Genomic DNA, 22,473 nt, shown 5'->3' with positions numbered 1-22,473 from the left:
TTCAGCCCATCAGGCACCTCCATTGACTGGGCGAGGCTGCATCATAGACCCATAATATGATACAGCACAGGAGGTCATTCAGCCCATCACACCGGTGCTGACTCTTTGGAAGAGCGATCCCATTATTCCCACTGTCCCTCTCTTTCCCCATAGCCCTGTAAATGTTTTCCCTTCAAGTATTTATCCAATTCCCTTTTCAATGTTACAACAGAATCTGCTTCCTCCACCCTTTCGGACAATGCATTCCAGATCACACTTGTAAGAGCCATAAAAGCTTAAGAAAATACTTTAAAATAGTGGCTAAATGGCATAATACAGTTAATTTACCTGAACGACTTATTGTATTAAGAAACCCCCTATTTTCTTGCTCCAGTAGTATAGTCCGACACCCCCTTCATTCTTGCCACAATGGAACAGTCCCTAAGCCACACATGGGTGCAGCCATTTTACAGTTTTAAACTGCACGTGGTGAAAGAGGCAGAAGCTGTGAGGTTTGGAGCAGTACAGTTTTTGACCGTGTTCGTTTATACGTGTTTGCTTTGTAATTCTGTTTGTTAAGTGTTATAGTAAACCATTTAAAAGACAAAGCTACGTTTGGGAACGTTTTATTTCGATACGCGTCTACTCGATGTTAAAAGCCCCACAGCTCAGTGGCCTGCCTGTTTGGAAACTAAGAAGCGCCACTACATTAGTCAAAAACTAGCTCCCTAAGAAGGGACGGAATCGTCGGCGAACGTATACATGAATGGTCACGGAGCCAGACGACAATTTAAGAAAGCGAAGGTACAGTGACTGTTACTTGCTTTGTTCATTCTGTTGAGAAGCTAAATAAGAGCTGCGGGTAAAATGGCCGAGGCCTTACGGAGCCAGGAGCTTCCCCCAGCCAGAAGGATTGCTGGCCAAAAGAGGGAAATAAAGCTCACCCCAAAGGCAAGGGAAGAGAAGTTACATAGAAGCATAGGTGCAAGGAAGGCTAAATTAGTTCAGATAACTGGAAAAATGAAGATAATTGATCGTCTCATGGAAGATAATGCTAATATTAAGAAAGCTGAAGACATGATGTATTACGATTTCTCCAAGCTGCATGAAGAATTTAATATACTCAATGAAGATGTATTAGCACTTCTGTCTGAAGAAGAGGGAAACACTGATCAGCACGACTGGTTTGATCTTAAATCAACCAGCATTAAGGACTATATCAAGGCCACGGAGCAGTGGATGTTAAAAATTCGTCAAGATGCTGATACAGCAGAGAAAGATAAGGTTGACGATGAAGTCGGACCAGACGATAGCATTTCAGAGACTTCCGCCAGACCGAGCAAAAATCGAAAAGAAGGTAGCTCTGTTTCTGGACGCAGGTCAGTCGCTTCTACCACAAGCTCGGCGCGACGCATGAGAGCGGAGGCTGAACGGGCGGCGTTGATGGCGCGCGCAGCATCTTTAGATGAGAAGCAAGCTCTTGAACGGGAAGAGGCCCAACTGCAGGCCCAACAGGCCCAACTGCAGGCCCAACAGGCCCAACTGCAGGCTCAACTGCAGGCCCAGCGGGCCCAGGTGCATGCAAAGAAAGAACGGCTGGAGATGAAAACAGCTATCGAGGTCTCAGATGCCAGGTTGAGTGCGTACGAAGATTATGAAGGCTCACGGGACGGCGGGAGCCACTGCCAGTCAACGTTGCCACATAGAGTTGGATCCAGGGCACCTTCAAGAGTTACAACAGAGCCCGAAAGCAATTCCCCGGCATTACAGCGTGGAAGAGTGGCCTCTCCACTAACAGGAGCACGTGATGCTACCCCAGACGTCAGACGGTCTAGACTAGACCCTGCTGATGACCACCAGAGGCCTGAAGACACAGGGAGAAGCCTATACCGAGTGATGCAACGTCAGAACGAAATTACAGAGATGCTTGTAAAACAACAGAATCTGTTTCGACTCCCTCAAAGAGACATACCAGTGTTCCAAGGCGACCCACTCAAGTATAAGCCCTTCATCAGATCCTTTGAACAAGCCATTGACTCCAAGACAGAGAGCAGCAGTGATAAGTTGTACTACCTGGGACAGTACACCAGTGGTAAACCACAAGACCTGGTCAGAAGCTGTGAACACATGAGACCGGACCGGGGATACATAGAAGCCAGGAAGTTGCTGCAGGAGCACTATGGTAACGAGCTGAAGATAGCCACTGCATATATCGAAAAGGCTACCAAGTGGCCACAGATCAGATCGGAAGACGGAGAGGCATTGAACGCATATGTTCTCTTCCTCATAGGATGTCGCAACACCATGGAGGATGTTGAATTCATGGAAGAGATGGACAATCCTACGACTATGAGAATCGTCATCTCTAAGCTTCCTTACAGGATGAGAGAACAATGGAGAAGAACAGCCTTTGAGATAATGGAGAGACAGAAAAGTAGAGCCAGGTTTGCAGACTTAGTGAATTTCATAGACAAACAGGCTAAAATTGCTAGGGACCCATTGTTTGGAAACATCCAGGATGTCAGCCCGACCACCGATGGAAGAGTGAAAGCCAAGCCTGCTGAATCAAAGACTCTCAGGAAAGGTGGTTCCAGGGGAAGCAGCTTTGCAACTATCGTCACTCAGGCCGAGGAAGAAAGGCCCCAGAACTCATCTCCCAAAAAGAGCAGCACAGTGACGCCTGCTAATGCCTTTCAGAAGCCATGCTTATTCTGCCAGAAGAATCATACATTGGATTTCTGCAGCGACATCAAAGCACAGCCACATAAGGACAGAATCGAATTCCTGAAGTACAACGGCCTATGTTTTGGATGTCTCTCTCAGGGGCACCTGAGTAGAAACTGTAAGCAAAGAACAACATGCAGAGAGTGCACTCGGAAACATCCCAGTCTGCTGCATATCCATAAAGAAGAACAAGTCTCTAAGAAGAGTGAAGAAAACAATACCGACGAGAAGGTTGTTTCAAGTGCTCTGGTGTCGCTAGAACCAGAGACTTGTGGACTCACTGGGGCCGGTGACAGTGACTGTATTCTTGCCATCATACCAGTAAGGATCAAGTCTAAGAGGAGTGAGAAGGTTGTGGAGACTTACGCCTTCATGGATCCAGGTAGTTCAGCAACGTTCTGCACAGAATCACTCATGCGACAGCTGAACGTTAGAGGCAGAAGAACAGAAATCCTATTACGCACCATGGGTCATGAGAAGTCAATGCAAAGTTATATCCTGTCAGACCTAGAAGTGTGTGGACTTGAAGAGAAGGACTTCATAGACCTGCCTAATGTTTTCACACAGAGGGAGATTCCTGTTAGAATAGGGAACCTAGCCCTGCAGAAGGATGTGGATAGATGGCCCTACCTAGAAAAGGTGCGTCTCCCATACATTGAAGCAGAAATTGGCCTATTAATTGGAACCAATGCCTACAAAACTATGGAGCCATGGCAGGTGATAAACAGCAAGAATGATGGACCCTACGCCGTCAGGACAGCCCTTGGATGGGTAATCAATGGACCGGTAAGGAGAGATGATGGCCACAAGTCGAACAAGGAGGAACGACAAAACGTCACAGTTAATCGCATCTCTATCGCAAGCATTGAAGAGCTGTTGATACAGCAATTCAACGCAGACTTCTCAGAACGCAGCTGTGAGGAAAAGACAGAGATGTCACAAGAAGACCATCAGTTCATGGGTTTGATGACAAGGTCTACACAGTTCATTGATGGCCACTATCACATTGGTTTGCCACTGAGAAGACAGACCGCGAAGATGCCGAACAATCACTGCATAGCAGAGCAACGCGCCATCAGTCTAAAGAGAAAGCTGAACAAGAACCCCAACTTTCACGAAGACTACAAAGACTTCATGAGAAACATCATAGCGAAAGGCTATGCTGTAAAAGTGCCCGAAGAACAGTTGAACAGAGACGATGGAAGGGTCTGGTACATTCCTCATCACGGGGTTTATCACCCAAAGAAGAAAAAGATCCGTGTAGTGTTTGACTGCGCCGCCTCATTCAGAGGAACTTCATTGAATGACCAGCTGCTTCAAGGTCCTGATCTTACTAATACCCTCATTGGCATCTTGACTAGGTTTAGACAAGAGCTCGTTGCCATGATGGCAGACATAGAATCAATGTTCTACCAAGTCAGAATCCCTGACGAAGATGCTGATCTTCTGCGTTTCCTTTGGTGGCCAGATGGCGACGTTAGTGAAGCGATGGTGGAATGTAGAATGGCCGTACACCTGTTTGGAGCCACATCATCTCCCAGCTGTGCAAGCTACGCTCTCAGAAAAACTGCAGAAGATGGCAAGGGCAAAGCACCATCCGAGGCTGTGGAGACAATCTTCAGAAACTTTTATGTCGATGACTGTCTGAAGTGCGTGTCAACAGAAGACGATGCCATCGCACTGTCAAGAGACCTTAGAACTCTGTGTTCGAATGGAGGATTCCATCTGACTAAGTGGATAAGCAACAGCAGAGCAGTTCTAGCTTCTATCCCAGAAAAGGAAAGAGCCACTGAAGTCAAAGATCTGGACCTGAGCCACGATGTCCTTCCTATCGAGAGAGCTCTTGGTGTACAATGGTGCATCGAGTCAGACACGTTCAACTTCAGGATAATGGTGAACGAAAGACCATCCACAAGACGAGGGATTCTCTCCATGGTCAGTTCCATCTACGACCCTCTCGGATTCCTGGCACCACTCATTCTGCCGGTGAAGCTGATGCTACGAGAGCTGTGTAGAGACAAGAGAGGATGGGATGAAGATATCCCAGAAGGTCAAGCTCAGAGATGGCACAGATTTGCAACAACTTTCTAGCTTCAACGTCAGTAGATGCATCAAGCCCGTGAGTTTTGGAGTTACAAAGACGGCTCAACTACATCATTTCTCGGACGCCAGTGAGGACGGCTATGGCACGGCTACCTACCTCTTGCTGACAAATCAACAGGGCCAGAAACATTGTGCCTTCCTCATGGGAAAATCCAGGGTGGCTCCGCTGAAGCAGGTCACCATCCCGAGACTGGAATTGACGGCAGCGGTTGTTGCAGTTAAAGTTGACCAGGTGATGCGTAAAGAGTTACAGCTCCCATTAGAAGAATCTGTCTTCTGGACGGATAGCACGACGGTGCTGAAGTATATAGAGAATGAGAAGATACGCTTCAAGACCTTCGTAGCAAACAGAATCTCATCCATTAGAGAAGCTGCACAACCATCTCAATGGAGGTATGTAAACACCTCATTAAACCCAGCAGATCAAGCCTCACGGGGATTGAAGGCTGAAAACTTCATGAGGAGTGAAACCTGGATACAAGGCCCAAGTTATCTGCTGGAAACAGAGAGATCATGGCCAGAAAGACCAGATATGCCAAGTCAGATTACTGAAGACGACGTCGAAGTCAAGAGATCAGTCACAGTAAATTTCATAACTACGAAAGAGAACTTTGACACAGTGAACAAGCTTGTTAACCATTTCTCAGGATGGCACCAGTTGAGGAAAGCAGTTGCATGGTTTCTAAGGTTGAAAGAGTTGCTGCTACACCTGAGCGGTAAGAGAAAAGAGTACCGAGCCACTATCAGTCAGTCTGAAAGTAACCCTGATAAGCAGAGAATGCTTCTACAGCAGTATATGCATCAGCACAAGACCACATTGAGCAAGAATTCATTGACCGTGGAGGATTTGGCCAAGGCTGAGAAGGAGATAGTTTGCTTCAGTCAAAGACAAAGATACCCAGAAGAAACCGAAGCTCTACAGCAAAATACTCCAATCAAGAAAGGTAGTCATATCTACAAGCTGGACCCTACACTGCAAGATGGAGTACTGAGGGTGGGAGGGAGACTAAACAAATCTGCTATGCCAGAGGAGGCCAAGCACCCTGCTATCCTTTCTAAGGACCTCCGGGTTGCTACTCTCATTCTTCAGCATATACACCAGAGTATTGGACACAGTGGGAGGAATCACGTGCTTGCGAAGCTAAGACAAAGATACTGGATTCGAGGAGCTAATTCCGTAATAAGAAAAATACTCTCTGAATGCATTGTTTGCAGACGGTTACACGCTAGAGCTGGGGAGCAGAAAATGGCAGACCTGCCTGAAGACCGTTTGTTACCAGACAAGCCCCCATTTACAAACGTAGGGGTGGACTATTTCGGGCCTTTCGAGGTAAAGCGAGGACGGAGCCTTGTCAAGAGATATGGTGTGCTTTTCACTTGTTTGACCATCAGAGCAGTTCATATTGAGGTGGCACACACGCTTGACACTGATTCCTGTATTAACGCCTTGCGGCGCTTTGTCTGTAGAAGAGGACAGGTGTCCATTATGCGTTCTGATAATGGCACTAATTTCGTCGGAGCGGAGAGAGAACTACGGGAAGCTATTGAAGGTTGGAATCAGCTTAAAATACAGGAAGCCATGATGCAAACAGGAATTAAGTGGATCTTCAATCCTCCGGCTGCATCCCACCACGGAGGTGTCTGGGAAAGACAGATACGCACCGTAAGAAAACTACTCAGTTCTGTACTGAAGCAGCAAGCGCTGGACGACGAGGGACTCCAAACCGTTCTGTGCGAGGTCGAAGCCATCATTAATGACCGACCGATAACTAAGACATCAGATGATCCCAATGACCTCGAAGCCCTGACTCCGAACCACCTGTTGTTGTTGAAAACACAGCCAGCCATGCCCCCGGGAGTCTTCAAAAAGGAAGATCTGTATGCCCGTCGGAAGTGGAGGCAAGTTCAGTATATGTCAGACCTCTTCTGGACCAGATGGACAAGAGAATACTTACCTCTGCTACAGGAGCGTCAAATATGGTCCAAAATAAAGAGGAACTTCATCGTCGGAGACATTGTCTTAATTGTGGATGATTCAGACCCTAGAAATTCTTGGTTGATGGGAAAAATAATTAAGACCATGCCAGACTCCAGAGGCGTCGTTCGTCGCGTCTGTTTGCAAAGCAAGACCAGTACCCTGGAGAGACCGATCACAAAGCTCTGCCTGCTACAAGAAGCAGCGTGAAAAGCTCCTGAACGAAAGAAAAAAGTGGACACTTGTATTGTAAATATGTTAAACTCATTAGTTTATGACTCTTAATGTTTGAGCAATTGATATGCTTCATGTGCCTAGTCAATTAGGGGCCGGAATGTAAGAGCCATAAAAGCTTAAGAAAATACTTTAAAATAGTGGCTAAATGGCATAATACAGTTAATTTACCTGAACGACTTATTGTATTAAGAAACCCCCTATTTTCTTGCTCCAGTAGTATAGTCCGACACCCCCTTCATTCTTGCCACAATGGAACAGTCCCTAAGCCACACATGGGTGCAGCCATCTTACAGTTTTAAACTGCACGTGGTGAAAGAGGCAGAAGCTGTGAGGTTTGGAGCAGTACAGTTTTTGACCGTGTTCGTTTATACGTGTTTGCTTTGTAATTCTGTTTGTTAAGTGTTATAGTAAACCATTTAAAAGACAAAGCTACGTTTGGGAACGTTTTATTTCGACACGCGTCTACTCGATGTTAAAAGCCCCACAGCCCAGTGGCCTGCCTGTTTGGAAACTAAGAAGCGCCACTACAACACTAACTCGCTGTGTAACACAATGTTACCTCACCATCCTTTCGGACAATGCATTCCAGATCACACTAACTCGCTGTGCAACACAATGTTACCTCACCACCCTTTCGGACAATGCATTCCAGATCACACTAACTCACTGTGTAACACAATGTTACCTCACCACCCTTTCGGGCAATGCATTCCAGATCACACTAACTCGCTGTGCAACACAATGTTACCTCACCACCCTTTCGGACAATGCATTCCAGATCACACTAACTCGCTGTGTAACACAATGTTACCTCACCACCCTTTCGGGCAATGCATTCCAGATCACACTAACTCGCTGTGTAACACAATGTTACCTCACCTCGCCTGTGGCTCTTTTTCCACTCACTTTAAATCTGCGTCGTCTGGTTACTGACCCCTTCTGCCAATGGAAACAGTTCCTCCTTATTTACTCATCAAAACCAATCATGAGTTTCCACAGCTCTATAAAATCTTCGTTTAACCAACTCTGCTCTAAAGAGAACAAACCAGCCTCTCCCCAGAACTGAAGTCCCTGATCCTTAGTACAATTCTCTCAAATCTCTTCTGCACCATCTCCAAGGCCTTGATATCCTTCCTAAAGTGTGGTGCCCAGAATTGCAAACCATACTCCAGCTGAGGCCTAACCAGTCTTTTATAACAATTTAACATAACTTTCTTGGCTTTATTACAAGAGGAATAGCAAATAAAAGCCGAGGACATGGCTCATGGTGTCAGCACTTGACTAATGAGCACTGTCGGAGGCGAGGACATTCACCACTGCTCCACTAATATTAACAGTGGTGTAACTTTAAGCAGATTGGTGACGTACTATCTTTAGGGGTCTTACAATATCTGGAAATGACAAATACATAACTGGTTTGATCGGACTGCTGTTTTACAATTATAATTCTCCACGTGTGCACGTGTCCCGCTGTGTGTCTAACAAACTCAGTCAGCGTCCTTCCCTTTCCCCACTGGGGAAATGTGAAAGCGATTCAGTCCCGGATCAGTAATTTCTCCAAACTTAAGTTGATGTTATTCGCCGGCATTAAGTTATAACCCAATTTGAGACCTTGTAAGATGGAGTTTTCTGCTGTTTGACACACACAGACTCTGGTATAATAAACACACGACAACAACAGCACCGTAGGGAATCAAGCTGAATACAGAAAGTACAGAGGAGAAATCAAAAACAAACTAAGAGGGGCACGGAAAAACTGAGGAAAGATTAGTGGGAATAGAATAGGGAACATTAAAATCTTTCTTAAACATGTAAAGCCTAAAAGGAGAGTCAATGGAAAGGTGCGATGATTAAGGACCAAAAGGGCAATCTTCTGGTGGATGCAGTGGGCATGGCTGAGGTACTGAATGAGTACTTTGCATCTGCCTTCACTAAAGAAGAGGATGCTGCCAATGTTACAGTGAAGGAGAGGGTGGTAGTGAAATTGGACAGGATATAAATAGACCAAGAGGATGTAGTGAAACAGTTGACAGCGCTCAAAGTGGAAGTGTCATGGTCTGGATGGGATGCATCCTGGGTTACTGAGAGAAGGAAGGCTCTGGCCACAATCTTTGAATCCTCCTTGGATAGGGGAGTGGTGCCACAGGACTGGGGATTTGCAAATGTTACCCCCTCGTTTAAAAATGGAGCGTGTGGTAAACCAATGAACGACAGGCGAATCAGTCTAGTGCCGGTGTTCAGGAACCTTCTGGAGATAAATCAATGAGAACCTGCTAAAATATCATCTCTCCTTACAGCAGTAATTGACTCCTTGGTTAATATTGCGACACCCACTCCTCTTTTACACCCCTGTCTTGCCTGAAGATTCTATACCCTGGAATACTGAGCTGCCAGTCCTGCCCCTCCCTCAACCATGTCTCTGTGATAGCAACAATATCATACTCCCATGTGTTCATCAACACCTTAAATTCATCTGCTTTACTCGCAAGACTCCTTGCATTAAAATAAATGCCATCCAGCCTTGCCATACTCCCTTGTGCCGTTACATATTTGCTCTGCCTTCCAGGCTCCTGTTTTTTCCTCTATATTTGGCTGTGCATCACACCCTACTATAGCTCCACTCCGTATCCCATCCCCCTGCCAAGTTAGTTTACAGTACTAACAAACCTCCCTGCAAGGATGTTGGTCCCGTTCCGATTCATGTGCAACCCGTCAGACTTGTACAGGTCCCACCTTCCCCAGAAGCAGAGCCAGTGATCCAGGAAACTAAAGCCCTCCCTCCTGCACCAACTCTTCAGCCACGCATTCATCTGCTCCATCCACCTATTCCTATAATAATCACTACCATGTGGCACCGGGAGCAATCCAGAGATTACAACCTTTGAGGTCCTGCTTTTTAATCTGCTACCTAGCTCCCTAAATTCTTGTTGCAGGACCTCATCCCGCTTTCTACCCATGACCTTGGTACCAATGTGAACCACGACCTCTGACTGTTCGCCCTCCCCCTTCAGAATGCCCTACAGCCGTTCAGTGACATCCCTGACCCTGGCACCAGGGAGGCAACATACCATCCTGGAGTCACGTCTGCGGCCACAGAAATGTCTATCTGTTCCCCTTACGATAGAATCCCCTATCACTATTGCTCTCCCACTCTTTTTGCTCCCCTCCTGTGCAGCTGAGCCACTCGTAGTGCCACGGACTGGGCTCTTGCTGCATTCCCCTGAGAAAGCATCTCCCCAGCAGTATCCAAAACGGAAAATCTGTTGGAGAGAGAGATGGACCCAGGGGACTCCTGCACTGCCTTCCTAGTTCTTTTACTCTGTCTGGCAGTCACCCATTTCCTGTCTGCCTGTGCATTCTTTACCTGTGGTGTGACGACGTCGTTTGACAAGCTATCCATGAAGAACTCAGCTTTGCGGATGCTCCACAGTGACTCCAGCCGCAGCTCCAAAATGCAGATTGCAAGTAGCTGCAGCTGGAGACACTTCCTGCACACATGTTCGCCCTGGACACCAAAAGTGTGCCTGACCTCCCACATAGCACAGGAGGAGCACTCCACACTGCTGAGCTGCTCTGCCAAGTCCTACCCTTAATTTACTCCCTTTAAATATTAAATACACTAGGGACCTTACTTCCCTTTAAACACTACTTACGCTAAACTAGAGACCTTACTTTTACTTTAACGACTGGACTGTAGAAATACTCACCAGGTCCTACTTACCAATCAGCTTCTTCCCTGGTTGTGATGTCACTTTAGCGGTTTTGCAGTTGTAGTTTGACTGCTCCCGCTCTCAGACTCTTTCCTGCAGTCCTGTGACGTCACTCCTTGATTTTGCTGTTCTTTTGGAATTCGCCGGATAAGTATCGGCCTCCTCACTGCTGCCGACTCCTCGCAGGTCCGCGCTGTCCTCGGCCTCCCGCTGTTCAGCGAATGAGGCCCGACCAGAGCGGACCTGCGAGCGAGCAGCTGAGGAGTTTCAAAAACCGGCGGCAGTTGGGGCGCGGCGGCTGATTCAGCGAACGAGGCCCGACCAATTCAACAGCAGGGGAAGAGAGGTAAAAAGTAATCAAATTGTGGCGTCACCAGGAAGCAGGTAAGTGATTGGTTGGTGAGTATTTCTCTCTTTTTTAAACTTTAACTCTGGTTTATAGTTTCTAAGGTCTCTCTAGTGTAGCAGGGACTGCTGGTAAACCAGTTAACTGTAGTGTAATTAGTGGGATTGATTGATTTAATTTAAATTCAATTAATTAAAGGGTAAGTCATGGCAGGACAGCCAGGCCCCATGATCTGCTCCTCCTGCGATATGTGGGAACTCAAGGACACTTCCTGTGTCCCCGACAACTACATGTGCAGGGAGTGCATCCAGCTGCAGCTACTGACAGACCGCATTGCGGCACTGGAGCTGCGATTGGATGCATACTGGAGCGTTCATGATGCTCAGGACATCGTGAATAGCACATTTACGGAGTTGGACACACCGCAGGTAGAGGTTGGACAGGAAGAAAGGGAACGGGTGACCAACAGGCAGAGTACTAGGCGCAGGCAGGTAGTGCAGGGGTCCCCTGTGGCCATCCCCCTCTCCAACAGATACACCACTTTGAATACTGTTGGGGGGGATGGCTTAGCAGAGGAAGGCAGCAGCAGCCAACTTCCTGGCACCAGGGGTGCCTCTGCTGCACAGAATGGGAGGAAAAAGAGGGGTAGAGCTATAGTAATAGGGGATTCAATTGTAAGGAGAATAGATAGGCGTTACTGCGGCCAGAAACGTGACTCCAGGATGGTGTGTTGCCTCCCTGGTGAAAGGGTCAAGGATGTCTCCAAGCGGCTGCAGAACATCTTGGAAGGGGAGGGTGAACAGCCAGTTGCCGTGGTGCACATAGGCACCAACGATATAGGTAAAAAGTGGGATGAGGTCCTAAAAAGCGGAATATAGGGAGTTAGGAGATAAATTAAAAAACAGGACTTCAAAGGTAGTAATCTCAGGATTGCTACCAGTGCCATGTGCTAGTCAGAGTAGAAATAGAAGGATACTTCAGATGAATACGTGGCTAGAGGAATGGTGCCAGGGGGAGGGATTCAAGTTCCTGGGACATTGGAACCGGTTCTGGGGGAGGTGGGACCAGTTCAAACCGGATGTCTGCACCTGGGCAGGGCTGGAACCAATGTCCTAGGGGGGAGTGTTTGCTGGTGCTGTGGGGGAGGGTTTAAACTAAAATGGCAGGGGGTTGGGAACCTGAGCAGGAAGACAGAGGAAAGGGAAACAAGGATAAAAGCAAAAGATAGGAAGGAGAAAAACAAAAGTGGCAGACAGAGAAATCAACAGTTTAAATCAAACATGGCCACAGTAAATAATAATTCTAATAGGTCTAACAGCATTAAAAAAACAAGCCTGAAGGCTTTGTGTCTTAATGCGAGGAGCATTTGTAATAAGGTGGATGAATTGGCTGCGCAAATAGAAGTAAACAAACATGATTTGGTTGGGATTACAGAAACGTGGCTCAAGGAAGGCCAGGACTGGGAACTCACCAGGGGTATTCGATATTCAGGAAAGATATGCAAAAAGGAAAGGGAGGTGGGGTAGCATTACTGGTTAAAGAAGGGATTAACACAATTGTAATGAAGGATATTAGCTCTGATGAGGTGGAATCTGTATGGGTAGAATTGAGAAATACTAAGGGGAAAAAACGTTAGTGGGAGTGGTTTATAGACCTCCAAACAGTAAGGCGGAGGTTGGGGATGGCATTAAAAGGGAAATTAAAGAAGCGTGCAATAAGGGCACATCAGTCATCATGGGTGACTTTAATCTACATATAGATTGGGCCAACCAAATTAGTAACAATACTGTGGAGGAGGAATTCCTGGAGTGTTTACAGGATGGTTTCCTGGACCAATATGTCAAGGAACCAACCAGAGATCAGGCCATCTTAGACTGGGTATTATGTAACGAGAAAGGATTAATTAGCAATCTTGTTGTACGAGGCCCCTTGGGTCGGAGCGATCATAATATGATCAAATTCTTCATTATGATGGAGAATGAAGTAGTTGACTCGGAGACAAGGGTCCTCAATTTAAATAAAGGAAACTACGATGGTCTGAGGAGCGAGTTGGGTAGGATTGATTGGGGAATGTCACTCAAAGGGTTGACAGTGGATAGGCAATGGCAAACATTCAAAGACCGAATGGATGAACTACAGAAGTTGTTCATCCCAGTTTGGCATAAAAATAAAACAAAAAAGGTGACCCAACCGTGGCTAACAAGGGACATTCGGGATAGCATAAGGCCCAAGGAAAGGGCATATAAATTGGCCAGAAAAAACAATAATCCTGAGGATTGGGAGCAGTTTAGGATTCAACAAAGGAGGACAAAGGGATTAATTAAGAAAGGGAAAATAGAATATGAGTGTAAGCTTGCAGGGAACATAAAAACTGACTGTAAAAGCTTTTATAGATATGTGAAGAGAAAAAGATTGGTGAAGTCAAGCGTAGGTCCCTTGCAGTCAGAATCGGGGGAATTTATAATGGGGAACAAAGAAATGGCAGACCAACTAAATACATATTTTGGTTCTGTCTTCACAAAGGAGGACACAAATAACCTCCCAGAGATGCCAGGGAACATAGGGTCTGATGAAAGGGTGGAACTGAAAGAAATCGGTATTTGTAGGGAAATGGTGTTAGGGAAATTGATGGGTCTGAAGGCCGATATATCCCCAGGGCCTGATAAGCTACATCCTAGGGTACTTAAGGAAGTGGCCCTAGAAATAGTAGATGCATTGCTGGTCATCTTCCAAAATTCAATAGACTCTGGAATAGTTCCCATGGATTAGAGGGTAGCTAATGTTACCCCACTATTCAAAAAAGGTGGCAGAGAGAAAACAGGGAATTATAGACCGGTAAGCCTGATATCGGTAGTGGGGAAAATGCTAGAGTCCATTATAAAGGATGTAATAGCAGAGCACTTGGAAAACAGTGATATGATCGGACAAAGTCAACATGGATTTACAAAAGGTAAATCGTGCTTGACTAATCTACTGGAATTTTTTGAGGATGTAACTGGTAGAATAGATAAGGGAGAACCAGTGGATGTGGTGTATTTGGACTTCCAGAAGGCTTTCGATAAGGTCCCACATAAGAGATTAGCATGTAAAGTTAAGGCACATGGGATTGGGGGCAAGGTACTGACTTGGATAAAGAACTGGTTGGCAGACAGGAAGCAAGAGAGTTGGAATAAACGGCTCTTTTTCCGAGTGGCAGGCAGTGACTAGTGGGGTACCGCAGGGATCGGTCCTAGGACCCCAGCTATTCACAATATATATATAAATGATCTAGACGAGGGAACTAGATGTAATATCTCCAAGTTTGCAGACGACACAAAGCTGGGTGGGCGTGTGTGCCGTGAGGAGGATGTCAAGAAATTCCAGTATGATTTGGACAGGTTGGGTGATTGCATCTGCCATGCTTCTGCCCAGTATAATGTGGATAAATGCGAGGTTATCCACTTTGGTGGCAAAAACAGGAAAGCAGATGATCTGAATGGCAATAGATTGGGAGAAGGGGAAGTGCAACGAGACCTGGGTGTCCTTGTGCACCAGTCGCTGAAGGTAAGCATGCAGGTGCAGAAGGCAAATGGTATGTTGGCCTTTGTAGCAAGAGGGTTTGAGTACAGAACAAGGATGTCCTGCTGCAGTTGTACAGGGCCTTGGTGAGACCACATCTGGAGTATTGTGTGCAGTTCTGGTCACCTTATCCGAGGAAGGATGTTCTTGCCATGGAGGGAGTGCAGCGAAGATTCACCAGACTGATACCTGGGATGGCAGGAATGACGTATGAGGAGAGATTGGGTCGATTGAGCTTATACTCGCTGGAGTTTAGAAGAATGAGAGGGGATCTCATTGAAACTTATAGAATTCTAACAGGACTGGACAGACTTGTTGCAGGAAGGATGTTCCTGATGGCCGGGGAGTCCAGAACCAAGGGTCACAGTCTAAGAATAAGGGGTAAGCCATTTAGGATAGAGATGAGGAGGAATTTCTTCACCCAGAGAGTGGTGAACCTGTGGAATTCTCTACCACAGAAGGCAGTGGAGGCCAATTCATTAACTATATTCGAGAAGGAGTTGGATATATTTCTTAAGGCTAAAGGGATCAAGGGGTATGGGGAGAAAGCAGGGACAGGGTACTGAATTTGGATGATCAGCCATCATCGCATTGAATGGCAGAGCAGGCTCGAGGGGCCGAATGGCCGACTCCTGCTCCTATCTTCTATGTTTCTAAAAGGCATTTGATAAGGTGCCACATAAAAGGCTGCTATGCAAGATAAGGACTCATGGGGGTGAGGGCAATATATTAGCTACAAGGACAGGTTGGAGAAGCTGGATTTGTTTTCATTAGAACAAAGGAGGTTGAGGGGTGATTTGATCGAGGTGTACAAGATTATGATGGGTTTGGATAGGCTAGACAGGGAAAGGCTGTCCCCACTAATGGATGGTACGAGGACTAGGGGACACAGATTTAAGGTTTTGGGCAAGAGATACAGGGGGCGAATGTGAGTAAAAACCTTTTTACACAGCGAGTGGTGAGGACCTGGAACTCGCTGCCGACGGAAGTGGTGGAAGCGGAGACACTCGATGTTTTCAAGGGGAGACTGGATAGGCACTTGAGGGAAATAAACTTGCAGGGCTACGGGGATAGAGCGGGGGAATGGGACTGACTGGATTGCTCTACAGAGAGCCGGCATGGACTGGATGGGCCGAATGGCCTCCTTCTGTGCCATTATGACTATTAGCATTGATAGAGGATTGGTTAACTGACAGAAAACAGAGTAGGGATAAACAGGACATTTTCAGCTTGGCAGGCTAGTGGGGTGCCACAAGGATCAGTGCTGGGGCCTCTGCTATTTACAATCTATATTACTGACTTAGATGAAGGGACCGAGTGCAATGGATCCAAGTTTGCTGCTGATACAAAGCTAGGTGGGACAGTAAGCTATGGGGACACAGAGCCTGCAAAGGGATATGGGCAGTCTAAGTGTGCGGGCAGTAAGGTGACAGATGGAATATAATGTGGGGAAATGTGTGCGTATTCACTTTAGTAGGAAGAGTAGAAAAACAGAACCTTTTTTAAATGGTGAAAAATGATTAAATGTTAGTGTTCAGAGAGATTTAGGTGTTCTCGTACAGGAGACAAAGTTAGCATGCAGGTACTGCGAGCAATTGGGCAGGCGAATGGCATGTTGGCCTTTATTACAAGGGGTTGGAATACAACAGTAAGGAAGTCTTGCTACAATTGGACAGGGCTTTGGTGGGACAACACCGGAGTACCGGGCACAGTTTTGGTCTCATATCGATAAAGACAGTAGGGAGAAATGATCTTAGCTCCAAAAATAAAGTAAATAAATCAGTTTGGGTGGAGCCAAGAAACAGCAAGGGGCAGAAAACATTGGTTGGAGGTGTTTATAGGCCCCCAAACTGTAGTTGTAATGTAGGGCGGCGTATAATTCAGGGAACTAGAGGTGCACGTAGCAAGGGTAATAGCTTATCATGGGGGATTTTAAGCTATGTATAGATTGGGGAAACCAAATCTGCAGTAATAGTGTGGGGACATCATCTGAGTCAATGGGACTCTCTGACCTTTCTCCCCGGTCCATCTCCAGGACCAGTGTGTATCTGAGTCAATGGGACTCTCTCTGACCTTTCTCCCCAGTCCATCTCCAGGACTGCGGGGAGGTTTGCTAGCACTGTTGGGGGGGGGGGGGTTTAAACTAACTTGGCAGGGGGATGGGATACAGAGGGGAGCTGAAATCGTGGGGGGGGGGGGGTCTGCTGCCAATTATAGAGAAAAAAACAAGTCAGCTTGGTAGACAGGGCAAATATATAAGGGCAAGGCTGGATGGCATCTATTTTAATGCAAGGAGTCTTGCAAACAAGGTGGATGAACTGAAGGTGTTGATAAATACATGGGAGTATGATATTGTTGCTATCACGGAGACATGGTTGAGGGAGGGGCAAGACTGGCAGCTCAATATTCCGGGGTACAGAATCTTCAGGCGAGACAGAGGGGGAGGTATAAGAGGAGGGGGTGTCGCAATATTCATTACGGAGTCAATTACTGCAGTAAGGAGGGATGATATATTAGCAGGGTCCTCTAATGAGGCCATATGGGTGGAGCTTAAAAACAAAAAGGGGGCAAGCACTTTGCTGGGAGTGTACTATAGGCCTCCAAACAGTCAGGGGGAGATAGAGGAACAGATATGTAGGCAAATCTCAGAGAAATGTGCAAATAATAGGGTAATAATAATGGGGGATTTCAACTTCCCCAATATTAACTGGGATAGTCAGAGTGTGAAAGGCTCAGAGGGTGTAGAATTCTTAAAGTGCATCCAGGAGAGCTTTTTGAGCCAGCATGTAGAAAGTCCTACAAGAGAGGGGGCGGTACTGGACCTAATTCTAGGGAATGTGGCCGGCCAAGTGGAAAAAGTGCTAGTAGGTGAGCACTTTGGTGATAGTGACCATAATATGGTAAGATTTAAGGTGGTCATGGAAAAGGACAGGGATGGGCCGGAAATAAAGGTTCTAAATTGGGGGAAGGCCGATTTTAATAGGATAAGGCAGGATCTGGCCAAAATGGACTGGGATCAGCTACTTGTAGGAAAATCCGCATTGGAGCAATGGGAGGCTTTCAGAAGGGAGATTGAGATCATACAATGGCAACATGTTCCCGTAAAGGTCAAGAGTGGTTCCAAAAACCACAGGGAACCGTGGATGTCAGGGGATATACGAGAATGTATTAGGAAAAAAAGGAGGGCTTTTGGTAGATACAAAAGGCTAAAGACGGAGGAAGCCCTAGAGGAGTACAAAAAGTGCAGGGGGATACTTAAAAAAGAAATTAGGAGATCAAGGAGGGGCCATGAAATAACATTGGCGAGCAAAATAAAGGAAAATCCGAAGATGTTTTATAAGTATATTAAGGGTAAGAGGATAACTAGGGAAAAAATAGGGCCCATTAGGGACAAAAGTGGCAATCTGTGTGTGGAGCCGGAAGATGTAGGAGGGGTTCTAAATGAATTTTTTGCATCTGTTTTCACTATGGAGAAGGACGATGTAGACATAGAAATAGGGCGGGGGGACTGTGATATGCTCGAACATATTAACATCGAGAGGGAGGAGGTATTGGCGGTTTTAGCTGGCCTAAAAATGGATAAATCCCCAGGCCCGGATGAAATGTATCCCAGGCTGCTGTGTGAGGCAAAAGAGGAGATTGCGGGGGCTCTAACACATATATTCAGGACCTCTCTGGCCACAGGGGATGTGCCAGAGGACTGGAGAACCGCTAATGTAGTACCATTATTCAAGAAGGGTAGTAGGGAAAAACCGGGGAACTACAGGCCAGTGAGCCTAGCATCAGTGGTAGGAAAATTATTGGAAAAAATCCTGAGGGACAAAATTTGTCTCCACTTGGAGAGGCAAGGATTAATCAGGGATAGTCAACATGGCTTTGTCAAGGGAAGATCATGTCTGACTAATTTGATTGAATTTTTTGAGGGGGTGACTAGGTGTGTGGATGAGGGTAACGCAGTGGATGTGGTATACATGGATTTCAGTAAGGCCTTCGATAAAGTCCCGCACAGGAGGCTGGTCAAGAAGGTAAGAGCCCATGGAATCCAGGGTGCCTTGGCACATTGGATACAAAACTGGCTTAGTGGCAGAAGGCAGAGGGTGATGGTCGAAGGTTGTTTTTGTGACTGGAAGCCTGTGGCCAGTGGGGTACCACAGGGATTGGTGCTGGGTCCCTTGCTGTTTGTGGTCTACATTAATGACTTGGATATGAATGTAAAGGGTATGATCAGTAAGTTTGCGGATGATACAAAAATTGGTAGGGTGGTAAATAGCGAGGAGGGTAGCCTCAGTCTGCAGGACGATATAGATGGGTTGGTCAGATGGGCGGAACAGTGGCAAATGGAATTTAACCCGGAAAAGTGCGAGGTGATGCACTTTGGGGGGACTAACAAGGCAAGGGAATACACAATGAATGGAAAGACCCTAGGCAAGACGGAGGGTCAGAGGGATCTGGGTGTGCAAGTACACAGATCCCTGAAGGCAGCGGAACAGGTGGATAAGGTGGTAAAAAAGGCATATGGGATACTTGCCTTCATTAGCCGAGGCATTGAATATAAGAGCAAGGAGGTTATGATGGAGCTGTATAAAACACTGGTTAGGCCACAGCTGGAATACTGTGTGCAGTTCTGGTCGCCACACTACAGGAAGGATGTGATCACGTTAGAGAGGGTGCAGAGGAGGTTCACCAGGATGTTACCAGGGCTGGAGCGCTTCAGCTATGAAGAGAGACTGGGCAGATTGGGTTTGTTTTCCTTGGAGCAGAGGAGGCTGAGGGGGGACATGATTGAGGTGTACAAAATTATGAGGGGCATAGATAGGATGGATGCTGAGGAGCTTTTTCCCTTAGTAGAGGGGTCAATAACTAGGGGGCATAGATTCAAGGTAAAGGGCGGGAGGTTTAGAGGGGATTTGAGAAAGAACTTTTTCACCCAGAGGGTGGTTGGAGTCTGGAACTCACTGCCTGAAAGGGTTGTGGAGGCAGAAACCCTAACAACATTTAAGAAGCATTTGGATGAGCACTTGAAATGCCATAGCATACAAGGCTACGGGCCAAATGCTGGAATATGGGATTAGATTAGACAGGGCTTGATGGCCGGCGCGGACACGATGGGCCGAAGGGCCTCTATCCGGTCTGTATTACTCTATGACTCTATGACCAGTGTGTATCTGAGTCAATGGTTCTCTCTCTGACCTTTCTCCCCAGTCCATCTCCAGGACCAGTGTGTACCTGAGTCAATGAGGCTCTCTCTGACCTTTTTCCCTGTTCGATCTCTGGAAGCTCTTTGAATCGGAAGAGTTCTCTCTGGTTGGTGCTCTCACAATCCTGTGTTGGTTCACCTGCTGTCGTTCCTCAGTCTACAATCCCGGTTTACTCTCAGCTGTGAACCTCTCAATCACTCAGTCTTTCACCGGGAGATCTAATTATGGCAGGACAGAAAATAACAATATCAACAGTGCGAAGTAATGTAATATAGACTTTTCTTCTGCTTCATAAAAATAAAAGTTTGGGTCCGAGTGCTTCTCTCTGATGTTGTCCCTTTTCTCAGATCCCCGCCACGCCCGCCTGGGCTTCCAGCAAATCACCAAAGTTCTGGATAGAAATGTACAATTTCCCTGTGCTTTAGGCAAACCGAAGCTGGGGCAATCTTTCCCAGGTAACACACTGACTGATCTCACTGGGCCCATCCTCCCCGGGTTACACACTGTCTGATCTCACTGGGCCCATCCTCCCCGGGTTACACACTGTCTGATCTCACTGGGCCCATCCTCCCCGGGTTACACACTGTTTGATCTCACTGGGCCCATCCTCCCCGGGTTACACACTGTCTGATCTCACTGGGCCCATCCTCCCCGGGTTTTACACTGTCTGATCTCACTGGATCCATCCTCCCCGGGTTACACACTGTCTGATCTCACTGGGCCCATCCTCCCCGGGTTACACACTGTCTGATCTCACTGGGCCCATCCTCCCCGGGTTACACACTGTCTGATCTCACTGGGCCCATCCTCCCCGGGTTACACACTGTCTGATCTCACTGGGCCCATCCTCCCCGGGTTACACACTGTCTGATCTCACTGGGCCCATCCTCCCCGGGTTACACACTGTCTGATCTCACTGGGCCCACCCTCCCCGGGTTACACACTGTCTGATCTCACTGGGCCCATCCTCCCCGGGTTACACTATGGAAGTACAGTTTCTTACTTAGACACAAAATGGCTTCCTGGGCATAGAATAAAAAGAAACTGAAATGGCCGACAGCATGATTCACTAACCAGTCTCTAGGGAATAAGACAAGTTAGGAATGCTACATACGTACTCCTTATCTATGATAAGCTTACAAAGAGCCTCATTCACCAAACAATTAGCCAAGGACATGATAAGGTAAACATCAGCCTACAGGTCCAGCTGGTATAGTGAGAGAACAGAAGAAACAGAGGGATCCCATAATAAAAGGATTAGTTAATCTTATCCCGAGGTATTTCTGTTTGCTATTCTAACACAGCCCGGAATATGTTGTTTCAATAATTCGCAAGGTCTGTGCCTTTGTAATCAGGTATGATTCCATACTATGTCATGTGGCATAGAAAGCTTGGTTTGTTTCTGTACTGTATAAATATGAACAACTTCTTTATTTCTTTGAAGAGGTCTGATGTAGCCCTTGACTACATAACTCTTCCCTTGCAAGCAAATAAAGCCTGTCTATAACGATACTTTGTGTTTAAAGAGTCTTACTCGGGAGTCGAGACTTCGACAGTTCACTTGGAGGTCCCACCGAGATCGCTTGCTGCCTTTCGGTAAGTCACGGACAAGGACATCGTGAATCTCTAATGACAGATCCTGACTGGCCACAGTGATTTTTTCACATAAAAGGATTTCTCATTAGATATTAAGTTGGTGTGGTCTGTTTCTTCCGACGGGAATACTGCGATCTAGTTAAGACTCATGTTTCAGACTGGAGTTGAATTCTGTAACTTTTGCTTCTTTTATTGTTGACCACTGAAGGGAGGAGAATACTGACAACTCAAGTCTTTAAAGAAAAAGTATCGGGCAAAGAAGGCAAAAGGAAAGTCGACAGGGCTGAGTCCCAGACAGATAAGGTACCAAGTTAAAACTGCAGTATCAAGGGTGGGTCCCTTGATCAAGGGTGGGTCCCTTGAGCCGGGGCTGAGTCCCGCGGCAGAAAGTATCGTTTGAGAATTGTTTTCCATTTTTGTTGACTATTGACCTCATTAAGATAGAAAACTCTCACATAAGGTATAAGTTAAATGTTAAGGACTCAGCTTGTAGTGGCGTATAACGCAAACTGAGAATTGACTATTTGTTTAGTTTAAAGTATAAGATAAATGTCTGAATATTTGGTCTGTTTGCCTGTTTGGGCAGTTGCATTACTTGTCATTTCTTTGACTGTTGTCACTACGTGTTATTTTTCATCACTTATGGTCCTTTGGACAGTCAGTAATAGTCATAAGGGGGCAAGGGGTGAAACTTGCGATCTAGAAGAAGAGAGCCTAGTTTAAAAAAAAAACACCAAACAAACTAAGATGGGAGCTGCACAGAGCAAGATCCCAGAAAAGGGAACTCCCGCTTCTTATGTCTTTACCTACTATGGTCAGATATCTACAAATGATTTACCTAAGTGGGCTAAATGGACAAGGAAAGACGGACACCCTTTCCCCTTGGATGGTACATTCAATCTAGATAGAATCACGTGTCTAGAAAACTGCCTAGCAGGCAGAGACCCACGTAGAAGGGGTGCAAAGTCAGTAAATTGGTCTGCCTTCTCAGACTGGAAAAGGGAAGCAGAAAAACGTAAAGAGCGCAGCATATTAACTAGCAAAATT

General features: G+C 46.4%; 1 protein-coding gene across 1 annotated transcript in view; it reads right to left on the bottom strand.

Moving 5' to 3' along the window:
• LOC147096527 (NACHT, LRR and PYD domains-containing protein 3-like) overlaps positions 1-19,977 on the bottom strand; it is a 120,314-nt gene extending 100,337 nt beyond the window's left edge. Inside the window, exon 1 of the mRNA XM_085975357.1 lies at positions 19,884-19,977. The gene's annotated coding sequence lies outside the window, so the exon portion shown is untranslated. The remainder of the gene's footprint in view (positions 1-19,883) is intronic.
• Between the last annotated feature and the right edge of the window lie 2,496 nt (positions 19,978-22,473).

The sequence above is a fragment of the Somniosus microcephalus genome, unplaced genomic scaffold (assembly GCF_052327205.1).
Source record: "Somniosus microcephalus isolate GS21.2 unplaced genomic scaffold, FLI_Smic_1.0 unresolved_chr1, whole genome shotgun sequence".
NCBI classification, from domain to species: Eukaryota; Metazoa; Chordata; class Chondrichthyes; order Squaliformes; family Somniosidae; genus Somniosus; species Somniosus microcephalus.
This window is presented reverse-complemented; position numbering and strand designations above follow the sequence as displayed.